Here is a 20,580-nt window from a genome sequence, read left to right on the forward strand (position 1 = left end):
TGACTTATGTATGTATGTGTGATATGTTATAAGGTAAAAATAAGCATGCGCCATGATTCGGCCTCGGGAGGCAAAACGATTCTGATAATCTCTTCTTCTCATGTTTTCTACATTTCCGTATTATATTACCATGTATGCCTTACATACTCAGTACATTGTTCGTACAAACGTCCTTTTCTTTTTGGACGTTGTGTTCATGCCCACAGGTAGACAGGGGGACAGTCCAGATTCTTAGGAGCTACTCAGCAGATTCACAGGAGCACTTCACTACTCCGGAGGTGCCATTTGTGGATACATTCTTTTGTGTACATATTTGGGCACGACGGGGTCCTGTCCCATCCTTATGTCTCAGTACTCTAGTAGAGGCTCGTAGATACGTATACGTGGGTAGTAGTTGTCTCATGAACACATCGGTGTATATTTTGTATATTATTTTTTTTTTGCAGCCGTGAGGGCTTATGTATATATATGTATTGCCTTGTAGAATATGTGTGTTCAGGTTGAGTATGATAATTAGCATAGTGAGTGGTGCTCGGTAGCCAGCTCTGGGTACCCATCATGGTCCCTAGCTGGGTTGTGACAGTATACTTGTGCTAAGCTTTCAAATCAAACTATTCTATATCCTACCGAAAATAGGGCAGCATCTCTCCTGTTTATATACCTAGCCCAAAATCTCTATTCAGTAACCAACAACAACAACAGTACCAGCATCACCAACACTATTATCAATATCAAAATATTCCATGAAACATCCCGCATGATGTTTATCCAATTTCTCAACCAACAACTTCATTATACGATCATTTAGTCACTCTATCTTCATAAATAAATCAAAAGTAATATTAATAAGGAGAGATTCATACCTTATTCTTCTTTTGAGCAATAATATCTTCAGTGTTCACCTAGAATCCCAGCGAAATCTCTGTGCAAAACGATACTACGATCCCTGACTGCTGGCTATCCGAACCTAAACTAACACTCCGCCACTTAAAATTCATTCAATTTATATGCTATCCTCACCTTCTTTTTTTTTGCGTTTACTCCTTCGGTGCCATCTCGAGCTATCCCTTCTTGTACCCATTGATCTTGGATACACACTATATTGACTCCCTGTAGTTTATCAGTCAAGCTCTTTAATCCTTTACATCGTCATCACAGCCGTTCTCATTTGGCGACACACCAAGTGTCCTTTAGATTCGTTATCCTTTCCATCATTCTCAGTGAAATTATTTTGGAGACCTTTCTTACTCTCTTTATTACTCATAAATCATTAGTATACTTATGTTCAAGGGTCGTACTTAAGCATATACTTATCCCCCATTTAATCATACTGACACCTTATTAATAAAACACTTTGAAAGGTTTAATCAACTCAAGTTTCTCCCCAATCAAATCAGCACTATAGAGAGTAACATATAACAATGCAGAATCCGGATCAAGCAATGAATACACATCATAAGAAAACACCGACAATATACTTGTGACAACATCGGGTGAAGGCTCCAAGTCCTGTCCGTCGGTCAATGCATAAATACGATTATGAGGACTACTCAAGATGGATACGCCCCCTCTACCTCCACCACGACCTACTGATGTCTAAGTGTATCATCTCGGAAGGCGCACCGATGACGACGATCCGACTGCCGATCCGGTAGGCTGTACCATCCTTCGACGGCCTAGAAATAGACACTTACACATAATATGGCCTGGCTGACCACAGGCATTGCAAACATCCGAACCCAAACGGCACGGTCCGAAATATGTCTTACCACATTGATTACGCTGTGGTAAGGGCGGTCTTATCTAACCTGACTCACCTCCATACTGGGAACCCGAAACTTTAGAGATCTAACCCGGTCCGAAATAATTAGGATGATCAAACCTCTTGCCTACAAATCAAGGAGGCGCACTAGTCACCGAATGTCCTGGGAATTTTGCTGCCTCTGACTTCCTCCGAGCTCATTGGCTGGGCCTGAAGATCTGGCCTTCTTACTACAACCTCTATCAGAATCATACTCACCTTCTTGCGACTGCTACTGTTCTTCCAAATTCTGGGCATGGGCCTGAATACGAGAGATATCCATTCCTTCCTGAAGTGAGGCCATCAAGCATTCCTTAATTAAATGTGGCCCCAATCCACTCACAAACCGATGTACACGGTCTCCCATATCAGCTACCATAGTCAAAGTGCGTGCTGCCGAAAATTAAAGCGAAGGTTGTACTCTCGAGCACTCGTTATTCCACTGTTAACATTCAAAAACTCGTCGATTACGCTCGTCGAACCTCTGGCGGCAAGTAATGTCGGAGAAAAGCATCCACAAACTCTTGCCATACCGGTGGAGGAGCATTGACTCATCTAGATGACATCCAAACTGCATACCAATGTACCGCAACATCTAGTAATCTATAAGAAGCCAATTCTATTGACTTAGTATTAGAAGCATGCATTAGTCGTAACGTCCTCGACATTTCATCTATAATGCTCTGCGGGTCCTCATTCAGTTTCGACCCAAAGAACTCTGGAGGGTCTAAACTAACAAAATCATGGGCTCTAGCGCTTACAGCTCTATCACTATGTCCCGTACTGTCACTCCCCAAAACCCACCCTAGGCGTAACAGGCATCCGATGCTATAAACAACACCAGAAGCACCTTATAAAATCAATAAACATCTAATCTCTTTTGATAATCTTTTAGGAAATACGAAAACCAGTCATTAATAAATTGAATAAAAGAACGATCATACTTTGAGATAATCCAGTGGAAGTCAAATCAGAAACTTAGTAAATAAATGTGGCAAAATGCCTAACGAGTCACACAAGACTCTAACACACTACCCACAATCTGACAACTATCTATAGAGCTTCTAAGATAATAAAAATCAAGCCTAAAAACATCGGGGCGTTAAAAATTTCCGAAACTGAAATACGAAAAGTAAGATAAAATGGTACTTGCGAACAATCATGTATTCTCACCGAATAGTCTCCCGAAAGCGATGTTCTCTTAAGTCATAAAGCGTATCCGCGAACGTGTATCATCAGAAACCTAACATACCATAAAAAACAACAATGGTATGCCTGAGTATTGGGTACTCAGTGAGTCTCTAAGGGGTAATAGTTAACAAAACAAGATATGATGAATAAAATCAATGAAATGATATCAATGAAAATAACAGTTCAAACCCAGGAATAAAGTAAGCCAATGACATTAAAGTCATCAGAGAATCCAACAACGAAAGACACATTAACTTAACTCCTTACCATTTACCATGCCACGTATTTCACTTACGAATTCAATATCACCACATGCCACTCACAGGCAACAAAATATCAATCATTTAATACTCCAGCTAAGAAGACACGGAGGCTAATCGTCCTCTAGACTGGCACAGTAACAGATGCACCGAGCGACATACCTCGGAGGTCAATCGTCCTACGGGATCGACACAAGAATAGATACTCAAGACTGGGAAGCAATGCGAGGTCAATCTTCCCTACAGTCGACCAATAATAGAGACTCGGGCCAGTGAAACAGCGAGGTCAATCATCGCTGGAGTGATTTCGTTAGATCATGCCAATCGTCCTCCTGCGGATTAGCACGGCTTGTCCTCTGACCCAAAACACCAACAAAATACAAATCATGGCATATTATTTGAATCATCAATCACGGCTTAGAGCCAAATCTCACTTCTCGAAGTCATCATCTCAAATAGAGGCATTTCAAGTCATAACCGATTTAATCTTATTCAAATCTCTTATTCAATTTCAAGTTCAAGAAACCCATTCAACCACAATAAGTTTAAAGGTCCAACCTTTAGAAGAATAAGTTCAATCATCCAATAATGGGAAAAGAGAGTTTCCAAAGTAGTATAGTTCGTATAAGGTTCGATGCGGGCTTATTTTTACACACGCATGACCTTGTCTAAAAGAAATCATCTTCCAATTCAAGAATAAATTCCACCAAACAAGAGTTATAACTTATACAAACAATCGAGGAAGGATTCTCAAATACAATTCATACTTTCACAATATAAACGTACTTCACAAGTAGACATAGTTGAAAAGATGATTTTTTGGAATATAGACATACTTCAAGAAAGATTTTTGGGAAAATCTAGAAATACCTCAAATCCCGCTCAAACGCACTTTTCAAGGTTCAATAATCACACTACAATGGTTTTAGATAAGAAATATTAGAACATGGATAGTTTCTTGAAGTTTTCTTGGAATTTCGAGAACTAGGGTTTTCATGAACATAGCTAGAATCTTGATCAGAAAACCCTAGGTTGGGAATAATGCATTCTTGATTACTAATCATGGGCACATGTTAAAATTAACTTGAAATGGATTAGAATGTCGTAACTTAAAGTATCTTGAGTTTGGAAGAGAAGAATTTCATCCTTAGGATTTGGGAGAATGAAAAAAAAATGGGAACAAAATAAAACCATGCCCATTTTAAACCAAATTTTCTGCCAAAAAAATGGTGAAAGTACGGCCACAAAGTACGTCCCGTACTTTGAAGTACGTCCCGTACTTGTAGCCCATACTTTGGCTGCCAAAAACAATGAGGAAAGGAAGAAGGACGTCCCGTACTTTCTGGGCGTACATTGGGCGAAATTTTCAGCTTTTGTGCCTTTTAGTAAAACGGACATAACACCTAGCACAGAGATCCGTTAAAGCTGGAAGACCTACCGTTGGAAAGATATTTCAAAGACCTACAACTTTCATCAAGGAAGTTTTTCCAAATTCTCAACACATTTTCATGAAAATAGCCCAGAAGATAGACCTACCAAAACTTAGGCGAATTTAAGAGCCCTTAAGAACTTCAATTGCTGGTTTGACTTCAAAACGACCATCTTCCACCCGAATTCATCAAGAATGGATTCATATAGATAAAATATCATCTTAACACTAGATGTTTGCACATTCACACCTAGTTCAACTTTACGGGTTGTTACACATACTTTGCTGCTGGGCCAGAGCGGCAACTAACTGAGTCAGCTAGAGAATGGCCTATTTTATCTCCTGGCCCGAGGCATTAGATGAGGGAACCGGTGGGGCACGTGAGGCCGGGACACAGGGCCCCTGCTCGCTCTACGAAATGGGTAAGGTGGGAGAGGTCCGAGATGGGATATCGTTATGAAACTCACCCTCTTCTACTTCTGCTGGTAGCCCTCGCTCAATTCTTCTTTCGGCCACCATCTTGCCCTTCTGTACTGCTGTAGCTTTCCTTTTCACAAGCATAACTGAAATCATAACACACGGTTAGGAAAAGGGGTAAAACCTGTTAATATGGCTCTATCGCACGATCTAAGATGAGAAAGAAGGTCAATTATTTCTAAATGCCCTGCAACCTCCTGTTTATAAGTGTGACGCACTTCACACCCATAAATAAGACTCTACTGGACACGGCTCATAGACATACCTATGACGAACTGCTCTGATACTACTTTTGTCACGACCCAGCTAGAGGGCCATGACGGGAATCCGAAGACTAGCCTACCGAGTACCTCTGGTCTAACATTCCATAAGTATTTCTTGGTGGACCACAGGCACTTAGTACAATCATCAATAGCTAAGCCCGTATGCATAAGCCAACAAAGCTACCAAAATATTGTACAACAATAGGAACTGATACAGTTAAGGAACATCCTGCTACACATCTGTCTACGAGCCTCTAAATAGAATACATGAATACAAAAGGATAGGGCAGGACTCTGCCATGCCCAAGTGTGTACACAGAAGAGTAGCACCAACAAATGCAGCTCCAAACAACTGGAGCGCCTTTGAGATTCAGCTGATGGAGCTCCTAAAGATATGATCCGTCTCCCTACTTTCCTGCGGGCATGAACGCAGCGTCCACAAGAAAGGACGTCAGTATGAGTAATGTACTGAGTATGTAAGACATGAATAGTAACGTAGTAAGAGATACCGAACATGAAAAAAATAACATAATGAAAGTATGAAGACGTGCAATATAAAAGAGATCAACTCCGCGCATCTAAATGCCTTTTTGGGCGGGTATCAGGCATGCTTAGCATTTAAAAAAAAAAGACTTTCCCATATATACATATATAATGTCTTGTCCGGCTATCAAGGCACGGTAATATATATATATATATATATATATATATATATATATATATATATATATATATAGCATTTTGTCCGTCCATTAAGGCGCGGTAAATATATATAGCATCTTGTCCGGCCATTAAGGCGTAGTAAATATATACAGCATCTTGTCCGGCCATTAAGGCATAGTAAATATATATAGCATCTTGTCCGACTATTAAGGCGCGGTAAATATATATATAGCATCTTGTCCGGCCATTAAGGAGCGGTATTATCTTTCCCGGCCATATAGGCGCGGTGTTATATATATAGTATCTTGTCCGGCCATTAAGGCACAGTCTTGTCTGGCCAAGTAGGCGCGGTGTGTATCTAAATTACTCATACATAAATACATATACATAAAAATACGTAAATGAAATCAACATCATCATTAGCATTACCATTATCACTATATCATTCTCAAGGATCAACCATCGTAGATGAAATCGGACGCATGTCATGGGAGTCTCGAGAATCATGAGCTTAGATAGCACTGAAAATAGAATCATTATCTTTGTTATATCTCACCTCGAAGGATCAAGTAACATAAGGTGAGACCATCAACAATAAGTAAGATCAAGGGATTCATGGAATGGCTCAATAATCTCATAATGCTCTCAAATTATAGCTTCGGAATTTCTAGAATAGAGTCACCATCATCTTCACAATATCGTAGAACATTTTTCATGTAACATCATAAAAAGCTTTAAGAGTCATAAACTTCTAGCTTTTGAAAACAAGGAGGTTATGGAAATATTTATGGGATCATAACATAGGAATTATGCCTTTGAAAGAAAGGGCCGAGCCTTAACATACCTGTTCAGCCTCCAAATACCTACGCTTATCCGTTTGAGCTCGTAAGTCTACATTTAAGGGTATTCAAACTATCGTTAGACTCATTGTTGTATACTTGTGCTAAGCTTTCAAATCAAACTATTCTATATCCTGCCGAAAATCGAGCAGCATCTCCCCTGTTTATATGCTTAGCCCGAAATCTCAATTCAAAGAACCAACAACAACAACAACAACAACAATACCAACATCAACAACACTATCATCAATATCAAAATATTCCATGAAACATCCCACACGATGTTTATTCAATTTCTCAACCAACAACTTTATTATACGATCATTTAATCACTCTATCTTCGTAAATAAACCACAAGTAATATTAATAAGGAGAGATTCATACCCTATTCTTTTTTTGAGCAATAATATCTTCAGTGTTCGCCTAGAATCCAAACCGAAATCCACCGCAAAACGATACTACAATCACAACTGCGCGCTATCCGAACCTAAACTAACACCTGCCACTTAAAATTCACTCAATTTATATGCTATCCTCACCTCTCAACTGTTTTTTGGATTTTTCTTGGGCAAATATGATGAAAAAAGGGGTTTTACCCCTTTATATAAGTGGCCAAAGTCGGTGGAACCGACTTAAAAAGTGGCCTTCGCGAACGCAAGGGACTCTCGCGAATGCGTTGGTCTGGAATTTTCCTGGCCATCGCGAACGCGAGGCTTTGTCGCGTACGCGTAGGGCAATCTCTGCCAGTTCGCCTGAATTTTCCTTTTTCGCCTGATCCACCTCCAATCCTTTTGATACCTCTCATACATGGTCTTAAACCCTCATAATAATAAGGTAGGTGCATATCACTCCAGTGTCTATACTTAAACCAGCCCACACCTAACGAATCTCAGCGTACAAAACTACGGGGTGTAACAGTTAGAATGCTGGGTAGTGACTCTGCCTAGGTTAGAACTTGGGTTGTGATTATTGATTGAGATTATTGTGATAAGACAGAATTGTGGCTTAGAAGCTTCATCTTAGGTGGTGATTCGGTTATGAGATATTATGTGACTTGATTTGGGTATTATGTGCTTATCTGCTTATCTTGTCCATTTTATATTTATATGCGTGACCTAAACTTAGTCGGCCTATGATGCTTACTTAGTACGTGTTGTTTTTATTGATGCTACTCTTGGTGTACTCTTCTTTTGAGTGCAGAGTTTGTTACTAGTTCCAGCTCCCGTCGACGAGAATGATCCAAGCCTACTTGACAGAGATTCTAGGATGAGCTTTAGCTAGATCCACAACCTGGAGACTCTTCCTTTGTATATAACTGTCTATTTTGTATTCTTGGGACCATATTGTTATACTTGAGACTTTTACTTCAAATCAGACTTGTATCTCGAAATAGTGACTATTGTACTAGTCCAGACTAGATTTTGGGGTTATTAATACTTCCGCACGTATCATTGATGTAATATGAATCTGTTAGCTTAATTATTGTTTATTTTCACATAATTCTTATAAATGACTAAAATGATTTGGGAATGGTTCGCCTACCTGGGGGGACAAATGGTAGGTGCCATCACGGTTCAAGAATTGGGTTGTGACACCAACTAGTCTCCCATGATACATAGAATCCTCCAAATCATATATGAAATGTTAAGCATGATTCCTAGAGCTTCTAACAGGCCACAAGTCTGAACACATAAGGCCACCATACAAATAGAATGTAACAAGGCGATAAGCCACAATCAATTAGCAGCCAACCTAGTAGAATTCCATTCCAACTCCACACCCGAAGGCGTACATGTTGTTTTCGACAATCACTAAACCTACATATGCTTTACTAACTGAATTCTAATCATAAGGTAAGCCGTAACCTACCTGAAAAGCCGAATAACAATCTTGAACTGTCAAACTTGAGCCTTGCCCTTTCTTTGTGCCTCAAAGTAATGGAAGTCTAGTCATATCCGAATACGGTATTAGAATCAAGAAGGACAACACCCATAAGCCTTACTTCTATTCAAGTCCCAAATCCCAACTCATAGAATGGGGAAACGAACCCTTAAGAGTAAAATGGTCAATTCGAAGGCTAAATGTGGAATTCATACTCTAAGTGATCAATTCCCATCAAACAATGGCTAGATTAACTCATGGATTAGGCCAATTCAGATTCTATGTGAAACCCCCAAAATTGGGTATTAACCCTAACCTTGTTGGACTCTAATAATGGTAGATTCATTTTTATATAGCCACTACCATCAATTTCATACTTAATAAAGCTTTATTCATGCATAAATGAAGGTTTGATGGCCAAAAACTCATTCAAGAAAGAAACCCAAAAGCTCCCTTTAACGCTCATGTTATTGGAAGACTCTAGAATGGATTAGGGAGTTTCTAAGGTGGATTATGAATCATAAATGAAGAATGAGGATAGATGGACTTAACATAATGAAGAATCACCCCAAAGTCTCTTGAAATGCCCTTATAGAAGCTCAGAACCGAATGGAAATGAATGAGTCACTAAAGGGTTTTATCATCTCATTAAATATTAGACTGCCTCTTCACTAGCTGCAGCGGTCACGAGACAGCTAGGTGGTCCCACTGCAACGGTGACATAACCGCTACGGTGGTTATCCCTAAATAAACTAAGCCATCATGGCAGTAGGGCCACCGCTATGGCGGTACCGCTGACGGGGTTCTGGTGCCACCATAGCGGTACACCAGACACCAGAAATTTCCCAACTTTCACAAGTTTCAACCCGAATTTGACTGTCATCTGAGGCCCCACACACATAAATCAAATATGTACACATACGTAAAAACACGCTACGAACGCACTCGTGGCCTCAGAATTCCTAACAAGGGTCTCGTTGACCAAGTCAACCCCTAATAGCCTAAAACCAACTTTCCAACCCTAGTCCCAAAATGTAGACGAGCACATTGGGATTCAATACCCATAAGTTACAAATGACCATTTGGACCCTTTAGAATCGACAGATTTTTGAAAAGGTCCGTTTTTTCAAAAGTCAACTTTGAGTCAAATATTTTTCACTTTAAGGCTTATTTTCACAAAACCTATCTAATACTCATCCGATGGCCTCGAAAATTGTACCACCTATCCCCGCAAGTGAAATATATGCTAACAAAGCTTGGGAAAAATTCAATAGGGTCAAAAGTACCATAACGGCCAAACGGGTCGTTACAGTTAGTTCCAATTTCTAATGTAGATTACGTTATTGAATAGACTTTGATCGTTTGGAAGCTCTTCGTGAAGAGTAAGCTCGTGTGAGATAGTTCATGGCACCAACTAAGCACTGAGGTAGGTTACGGCTTACTTTACAGTTAGGCTTCAATTAGTGATACATATGTAGAAATAGTTATTGACGGGGAATGGATGATAGGCCTTGGGGCATGGCGTGGAGGTGAAATCCAATCAGGTTGATTTTCTCAGCTGTTGTTTGGGCTTGTTGCCATATTTGCTATGTTTGTGATGTGTGCATTCATCTCTCTTTTGTTATCTCACTTATCATTGGAAAAAGGAAAGATCATGAAAGAGGCTTGAATTTGTGTTGTACATTTCATGGCAAGTGAAGGATGTGATTTTGATATGATTATTATTGGTATTAATATCATGCATGGCATACATTCTTATTCATATGATGATTTGATATGACCTGTGTTGGATATGATGATAAGTGAGAGAGTACAGTAGCCTCCGAGGTTTCTGTTGGAGAGCATAAAAGAGAGATGAGAGTCCGTGATCCAAGGTTGTTAGTAGAGCGAAATGTGTGCTCGTGATCTGAGGTCATTTACCAGAGCAAGAGAGTGCTCAATGCTCAATGTATCTTGCCGGGATGAGGTGTACGTGGACTTCGCGAGTCCAATATGGTTCATGGATATGAGACTTGGTCCTTAGCATGTGTGTATTGTACAGAAAGGTTAGCCAGTGCATTGCATTGCATCACATCGCATATTCATACACTCATTTGCATTGATTAATTCTGTGCCTTGACTAATATTTGCATTTCGATTGATTTTATATTTCAACTGAACTTATTCATGTCCCACTTTATACTGAGACTATTATTGGAGTGTGCTCGATTGCTTATCTGCTTACTCATTGATATCTGACTTTTATATATGCGAACTAATTGTTGTCGGCCTATGATGCTTACCAGTGTTGTGGTGTACTGATACTACCTTGCTGTACTCTTTTTTTGAGTGCAAAGTTCGCTGCAGCTTCCTCGTCACAGCCTCATGAGTGATCGCAAGGCCTTCGTACCAGAGACATCAGGGTGAGCCATGGCAGATCTACAGCCTAGAGTCTTCTTCTCTTACATATTTGTCCTCAGCTTTCATGAGACAGTTATTTCATGTTGTTATGAGACTATTCTAGTTCTCAGACATTGTTCTCCTCTATAGGTCACAAACACCCAAAGATTACCGAGGAGTGACATGTATATACAATTTGGAGCATCTGGTTGAGGCATGTCATTATATTGCCTTTGCATCATATCATCATTCTTCCCTTGATTGAATATATGTGTTGTTGTTCTTTGACTCTATACTTTTAACTTAATGTTATTGATTTTGGATTGTGTGTTTGGGTTTGACTTGCCAAATGGTGGGATAGTTAGGTGCCATCACGGCCTTGATTTTGGTTCGTGACATAACTGAAAAATTATATTCGTACCCTCCCAAGTGCTCATTATAGTCACTAAGGTGGGAACCTCCGTTCACGCCCAACAACCCTTCAGTATTTATAAACTACATATACGTCCTCCAATCAGAGTCTAAAGTGTAAACCGTAACCTACCCGGAAGCCGAACATGAGATACGAACCCTCAAGCCGGAGCATTTCTTTTCTGAAGTGTCCCTGGTTGATCAAAGTCTAGAAAATATGAACTCTACATTAAAATACGAATCTATGGATACCCAAGTTTTCATACTTTTACCCGAAATCCAAAAACGAACCCAAAATAATCAAACCGCAGTCCCAAGGGAAAAACTGGAAATTCAGTGTGGAAATAGTTTACCAATAGTATAAATAGTCATAAATCTAAGAATCATGAAAATCTAATCACAATTAAGCTTTCTATTTCATTAGTTTCTCAAAAACCCATTATGGAAAAACCCTTATTCATCAAACCTAAGTGATGAAAGGAATTAAAAATTAATGAATGAAATCATGAAATAATATCTAGATGAAGGTTGAGAACTAACCCCAATGAAGAATCTTGGAAGTAGGACTTGAATCACCCCAAACCAAGCTCTAGAACTCCAAATATTTTAGAATGAAGGGTTTCCATCCTTTTTTTTTTTTTTTGGAATAAAAATCTGTTTAGTTAAAAATCCTCCATCGCGATCTTGGACCACCGTCGCGATCACGACCCGACCAAATAATTTGGCCTTCATGAAAGCAGGCAGAGTCTCGCGAACGTGAGGCAATGCATCCGGACCGGTCCAACCCACTTTCCCTTCGCGAATGCGATAAGGTCCTTGCGAACACGACCCTAGAAATCATGGTCCCTCCCTCACGAATGTGAAGGAGGAAACTAGATCCCACATTTGGAATGGATACCCAAAACTCACACAACCCCCCCCCCTTTCCCCAACCAAATATGCATTTAAGTCATTGAACACGTTACGAACTTGCTCGGGCATTAGGAGTTCTAAAAAGAGGTCGTCTTGACCTGGTGTTGACCAAGGTCAACTTCAAATCCTTAAATTTCCATAATCTCAATCAACTGCCCAAAACACACTCGAGCGCTTTGGGACCTAATTGACACAATTACCCTCGATGTTGACTTGGTTAAACATCCTTATTTCTTTAACTGAGAAACTTCCAAAATCACTAAAACCAATCCAAAGCCCACCCAGTTGCCTCGGGAACTGCGCCACCTGTCCCGCCAAGTCATAAATGCCGAAATGAAACTACGAGAAGGGTATTTGGGGAAAAAGTGATAAAAGCTTAAAATGACCAAATGAGTCATTACATCATTACTGTACACTCTTTTAAGCCAGTCGTTTTTTTTTCCTTAAACAAATTTTATGTGTTTTAATCTTTTTAAGATTCATAAAGTATGTGAAAATTGTGAATAATATTGAATAAGACTAGATTCATTATCTAATTAAATACGAAAGTATAGTTTTTTCTTGTAAAATAATAATATTATAGGAAAACTTGTCCTTATAAGTTTGTGACATAAAATTGAAAAAGATGGAGGTTTACATAGGAATATGATTCTAAACGGTTCAATGTCATGCCTGAAATGATAGAAAGAAAAAATAACATGAGTTATTTTTGTTACCCAAGAGAGTCATGTATTTTGAGGGATTGGAAAAAGGCTCAAATATGCCACTGACTTAACGAAATGGCTTAAATATGCCACTCATAAAAGAGGGTGAGCGGAATGAGGGCCGGTAAGTAATGAAGGGTTTAGATAACTCAAAGTCACAAAATTTGATAGTTGTAGGGTTCAATTAGTGAATAATGACACATATGATCCAAAATATTGGCGGTGACACTTTTATGCCCAATTATGAACGAGTGGCATGAATATACCATTTATGATAGTTCGATAGTATATTTGAGTTTTTTCCCTTAAAACAATGAAACTTTAACATTTTCATGTGCATTAACATTAATCAAATCTAAAAATTAAACTTTAATTGAAAACTTCTCGATGTTCTAAACTAAATAAGTGAAAATTAATTAGAAGACTACCAAATTGAAAAGAAACATTATAAGTGCAGTAACTACAATAAAAATCCGAAATATAACTTGAAATAGGTAAATATTTAATGTTCCCACTATTGTTACTAAGCACTATTTTTTGAAATACTATAATTATGAGGAAACAAGTTGCATGCTAAAAGTTTTTCTATTTTACATCCAAGATCAAATTTGTGACTTGCATTTAAATAATGTTGTCTTTCAAATTTTAATAATTTGTGCCTCTTTTTTCAAATTTTAATAATATTTTCTGCTATTTATTAGCATGCTTGGTGTTACGATAGAAGTTAAAAACTTGATCAATGGTGATTGGTGAATAATGCAATCAAGCGTGGAGCTAGACTTCGAGCTAGGGCCTCGGCAGAATCCAATGTTGAATAGGAATAATACTCTTTTCCCCTACTGGTAAGCCGTACTCTTTTTTTTTTCAATCCTACAATTGAAGCGATTGTTGATAGTTTTTGAATCATGGTTCACAATTAAGTGAAAGCACTCCTTTGACTGTGGTTCATATTAAATAAATTAGTTAAGGCAAATACAGAGTTTAAAGAAAAATTACTGGATTCTACCGATAAAGGGGTGAAACATAGCCATATATTTTGCTATAATATTTGATTTTCGAAAATAGGAGAAATACATTGGGGAGGCGGCAACGTAGTATTAGCAAAAGTAGAAACTTTTTGTGTAAGAATAATATTAATGCAGGGTTCAGCCTTCATTAAGAGTCATGCAATGGTGAAACCAAAGCATGTGCTCATTACATCGATTGGTTAACAGAAAAATTAGGTTATAGCACGGATGGTCTCACAATTGAATGGATCTCAATGAAGGCTGATCCTTCCATTAATGCTATTATTATTCAGAAAGTCTCTATTTTTTTTTCTTTTCTAGTACTACATTTCCACCACCATGATGTATTCCTCCAACTATTGAGAAATCAATTCCTTCGTTGATTTCCTTGAAATAGAGTCATGCTTCCTCCTTCCATTTATACCATAAAATTGAAACTCGACGGCATGAAGTTCTCTAAAGAAAAAGTTGAATGGTTCCTTTCAACTATTCTTTTATAAAAATCAGTCGGATATACATCAGTCTCACAACATATCAATGCATCGAATGAGGAGAATGTTGAAGTTGAAGTGTGGGAAGTGGAAGATGTTATACAATAGGAGGTTGAAGAATATTAGGTGTTAGTGAGAGAAGAGAGAATTAAAAAAGAATTAAAGTGCAATATTTGTATAGTTTTATTGACAAATTTATGAATCAAATATTATAAAATATAGGGCTATGTTTCACCTTTTTATTTGGTAGAAAAAAACTAATAATTTTTCTTTAAACTCTGTATTTGCATTGAGTAATTTATTTATTATAAGCTGCAACTAGATGAGAGCTTCCGCTTAATTGTATATTAGGATTCAAAAATGATCAATAATCGCTTCGGCTGTCGAATGAAAAAACGAGTAAGACTTACCAGTAGAGGAAAGGAGTATTTATCCAATGTCAACATCGCATTGCGTAACAAGTTCACTGACCATTTTGCATAGACTGAGAGACCTTTGAGAAAAGTTGCATAGCGATCATCATCGTTTTCTATTGTTGAAATTGAAATTTTTTTCTACACTCTAGTTTTTTACTCTTCATGGCTAAACTTATAAGGATGGACAATAAAGTATATGTTTATCAATGAATTAATATCTTTATTGAAGAAATGACACTTACAAAAAATAGAATATCATGACAATTTATATACATCAAGAACTTCTTCACATTAAATTTCTAACCAAATGCTATAATAGAAAGTAGTTAAAGAAATCTAAGATTTTAAGCTAATTAAGAAATTAATATTTCAACACACCTAATAAAATTACAAATTGTGGTTAGAAAGTGTGAACATAGTTTGAAGAAGCACCAACTATGCACTAGAATATTTTAAGTTTACATAAAAATTTAACTTTGCGGCTTGAATTAACAAAAAATAAAGATGAAATTTAACTTGAATAGGAATATTTCGATGCATTAAAACAATGAAAATTCAAGCTTTCCATGTGCATTAATATTAACTAAATCTGAATTATTAACTTTAATTCAAATTCTTTCGATGTTCTAATGCTGAAATAAGTGATAACTAATTAGAAGATTACCAAATTTAGAAGAAACATAATAAGCGAATTAAATACAATGAATTTCTGAAATTTAACTTGAAATAGATAAATATTTAATTTACTTACTAATTTTACTAAGCACTGCTTTTGAATTACAATATTTAAGAGAACACAAATTGCATACGAAAAGGTTTTTAATTTACAAAGAACTCTCGAAGTATATAGTCCTTGAATATTGATCACATTGGTATCTCTATACTCTAAATGCAAACTAAGAAAAAGTCAGCAATCTACACATTTCATCAATAAAAGACAAAATAACATTTAACAAAAAACTGTCAAACGAATTATCAAAAGGTGAAAAATAAATGAACTTAATTATCGTCGTCCCCTCTTCTTCTTTTTCATAATCATTCGAAAATACTAAAGGGGAGATTATGATACCCCTTTTTTTACGAGCCCGAGAAATTTCCAAAAAAGAGTGGCCAATAGTCCAAATTTTTGATGAATAATATGCCCGCTCTTCTATCAATATCTACTTAAATATCAAAATTTTATTTACTATCGGATCCAAATCAGTGACGCCTGTCTAATTGACACAACACATACATTTCACTCTTCTATCCGTTGACTATTGCAAATTGAGAATTTATTTCGCTTGGAGCTAATGATATTTATCGTTTTAAGGACCTAGTTCTTAGAGATCTAGGGAACGAGAAAAGTAGCATGTCCAACTTGCATGTTACTTATTAAAAACATTTAAGATTTTTAGAACCTTCACTATTGTTTGAGACGGTGGAAGCTCTTCTTGGTCGCTAGTCATGGTGGTGATGATTTTGTCTCTTAGATAAGATTAAAATTTAAGTCAAAAAATTATGAATGACTAAATCCTCTCAACTAAATCTCAAAGTTGAGAGGATTTCTCTTCCTTTTTCATGTAGTGTATCACGTCTATCTTGTTTTACTTGGAATTATTTATAACAATTCGATCCTTCATTTCTAGAAAAATTTGTTCCAAATTGAGTAATAAACATATACATGAGTTTGTATAACTGTTTGGAAATTGTTGACATGGTCAGGGTTAAAACCTGAGGACTTTGTGGTGTTTTGAAACATTGAAAATAATATTAAAGATGCAGAATTTTGTTGATATATTGTCACACTCCGAACCATGGCCTGTACGTAACACGACACTCGGTGTCTGACTACATGTGACCGAGCGAATTACATGGCTGGCTGAATCAATATGGGACATGTAATGATGTAGAATGTAATTTGTAAACATGCTGAGCTACTAAAAGTCTGACTGAATCTTGTATATAAAAAATACTGGGAATATAATGGTGTAGCCAATACGGCTAACACAATATCTAAAAATGCTGACCGACTACTGCTCTAGTTTATGAAGCCTCTCAAGAGTACTGAAATACTGACTATTTACTGGGACAAGGCCTCCGGCATACCTGAATGTCTAATGTAAATGAATGACTAAAAGTAAAACAACGCCCTTGAAGGAAACTGGGGCTCACCAAGTAGCTGATACGAAGAAGATCCTAACGAGCCGATCCGTCATCTTGAAAATCAGTACATGCATTGTGAAATGCAAGCCTCGGGCAATAAAATGGCGTAAGTACATTTGAATTGTACTTGTACGTTAAACTAACTGTAGAAATAAATAGCTATGGGGTGCTCAAGGGAATGGGCAACCCAAATCATAAACGTAAGTCATACTCAATACTGAAGCTGAAACTGAAACATAAGGATAACTGAATCGAGCATAAGAATCATAGTCATAAGTAACCCTCTCACTGAACATGGGGAAACCATCTATTTATAAGAGTTAATAACTGTAGCCTTGGACCCATATGCACGTGCACAATTATGTGACCTCGAGCCCAAGTACACGTATACATAAATTGTGACCTCAGTCCCAAATACATGTTTTCATCATTTAACATTTTATACCTTGGATCTGAGAGATATACTGTAATACTTATTTGAGATACTGAAACTTGAATTCATACTGAGGTTCTGATATGGAATACTGACTACTTCTACACTGAATTGAGACATGGATTCATGAACAATTCATGGGAATTAAAGTAATACTTTTACATAAGCATTTTGTGGTCTGTGACTGAGAGTCATGGGATGTCAAACATGAGCTTATTCTGATTAGGTACTACGTTCACAATATTTAGAGTGATAATCACGAACAAATATGAAAGTATATTCTCAAAGGATAGAAGTTCTGAACTTTTCATGAACTACGGCATAATCTGTATTTCGGACATAGTAATCATGACGAACGAGGGGTGGGGAAGATTAATAATATCCCCACACATAGAGAGCTAGACTTACATACCTTAACTGCTCCAAAACTTGATGAAAAGGTCTAAACTTTGAAGAAGAAATCCAAAAATCTGAACTTGAATCCTTGAAAAATGTTTTCTTGAAAACCCTAGGTATGTAGCATAGGATTTCACTTAGAATCCATGCATAATCATTAAAATTCACTTAGGAATACATAGGATGGACTTACCTTGGTGTATGAGGATGAGGATAAGAGGTAATGGTCGTTCTAGGGATTGAGGATGTGAAAAATGAAGTGAAAAAGTCAAAAAATAAAGTTTTAAAGTTGTTGTCGGGACTCTTTTACGCCCACTTAAGGCCTATTTTATGGCCCATTAATCTGATGTAAGTCTCTAAAAATTATTTATGATTTTTTCTATTTTACAGCCCAAAAATACAGCCCGTAAAACATTTTTACGACCAGAAATATGGCCCGTAAAATCTACCATAAGTCTGCAAAATACTGTTTAGTAAAACGTACATAACCTTTTGTATAGGGACCCATTTGAGCGGGTATTTATATCGATGGAAATGGATTTCAAAGGACTACGACTTTCATTAAGGGAGTTTTCGCAAATTTTAAACAAATAAGAGGGTTATGCTCTCTTGAAGTGAGTCCTTGCTCAAACTCACTTGAAAACATGGTCCATAGTGTAGCTTCCAAATATAATTTGCCCAAAGACTCTTCAAATACCTTTTATAGGCTTCAAAACACTTCCTACGCTTCCCATATTGGTTCCATTACATTCTCGTATTACGTGTCAAACCGTAGCCCGAAGGCACGAGGTGTACACTATCTCCCCCCGGATCATTCATCCTCGAATGATAGGTTATAAGTACAAATATGATTAACTTTGGAATTTTACAAAAATTTCGACGGAGTTTGCTCTATAAATAGGACTATCCCAACATTTCTCAATCACCTTCCAGCTAACTGAAGCATCAACACAAGCCTCTCAGGACATCACAATACATATAACACGGTGTAAGAGGGTAACTGAAATATAAACGCGACTAACGTGAATATATGAATTCTGGGCCCACATGAATACATGAATACTGAGCTGACATAAACACATGAGTACTGAACTGACTAAATACATGAATACTGAGGTAATTCCCTTATGCACTCTCTCATTGCTCCTCAAACAAATACAAATATATGAACTTCATGTCCTCTACGGCTTACCATGTAGCCTTTACAACCTTTGGCTCCTCCACAGAACCTTAACTAAAGTGACTTATTTAGTCCTCAATTTGCAAACCTAACGATTAATAATAGCCATAGAGATCTCTTCATAAGTTAGGGTATCCTTAACCGCTATAGTTTCGGTGGGGACAACCAACAACGGGTCTCTCACACAGTTTTTCAACATAGATACATGAAACACTGGGGTGTACGGAAACTAAATCTTGTGGAAACACGAGCTCATAAGCCACTTGGCCTATTCTTTACAGGATCTTGATATATCTAGGACTAAGCTACCCTTTCTTCCGAAATGTCATAACAACTTTCATAGGCAAAACTTTCGAAAACACCCGATCGTTAATTTGAATCTCTAAGTCTCTATGCCGCACGTCCAACTAGGACTTTTGACAACTTTGAGCCATTTCCAAACGTTCCTGAATCAACTTGACTTTTTCCATAGCCTGATGAACCAAATCTGAGATAACATCACTCCATCCGAAATCATTTTCCATCATTCAACCAGTCAATTCAGGTTGAAATAACATCACTCTGTCCGGAACCATTTCCCTTCGGGCCATAACGATATGGCGTATCAAGTGAATGTGCATGAAAGATCATATGAAAGCATTAATGTCATATGCACACATGGAGCATATTTACTATACAAAAAATCCTTTTAAGCAGCTTATTTACATCAAGTGTATGTGATACCCAGAGTGATGTGTAAACACATAATCAATTATAATAGAGGCTTACCATGTGGCATCTTCAACCTTTTAGCTCCGCTATAGAAACTTCACTAAAGCAACTTCTTTAGTCCTCAATTTGCGAACTTGACAATTAAGAATAGCCACAAAGACCTCTTCATAGGTTAGGATATTCTTAATCGCTATAGTTTCTATAGGGACAACCAACAACGGGTGTAACAACCCGTTTGGTCGTTATATTCCTTTCGGCATTTTGGCTAGTTTTTGAGCATTGATTAGCTTCCTTTTGACCCTAGGGGACCATTGACATGCTTCCAGAGGTGACTAGGCTGGAGTCGGGCAATTTTGGTGAAAATATAGGCTTAAAAGTGAAAGTGGTTGACCCAAAGTTGACTTTGGGACAAACGAACCTTTTTGGAAATTCTGTCAATTTTGAGGGTCCAGATAGTCGTTTAGAACTTATGTGTGCATTTGGTTTGGTTCCCAATGCATCCGGATGCATTTCGGGACGGTGGATAGGAAATAAGAATTAAGGCATCAGTGGTTGACTCGGTCAACGAGACCTCCGTTGGAAATTCTGAGG

The sequence above is a fragment of the Lycium ferocissimum genome, chromosome 11 (genome assembly GCF_029784015.1).
Source record: "Lycium ferocissimum isolate CSIRO_LF1 chromosome 11, AGI_CSIRO_Lferr_CH_V1, whole genome shotgun sequence".
Lineage (NCBI taxonomy): Eukaryota > Viridiplantae > Streptophyta > Magnoliopsida > Solanales > Solanaceae > Lycium > Lycium ferocissimum.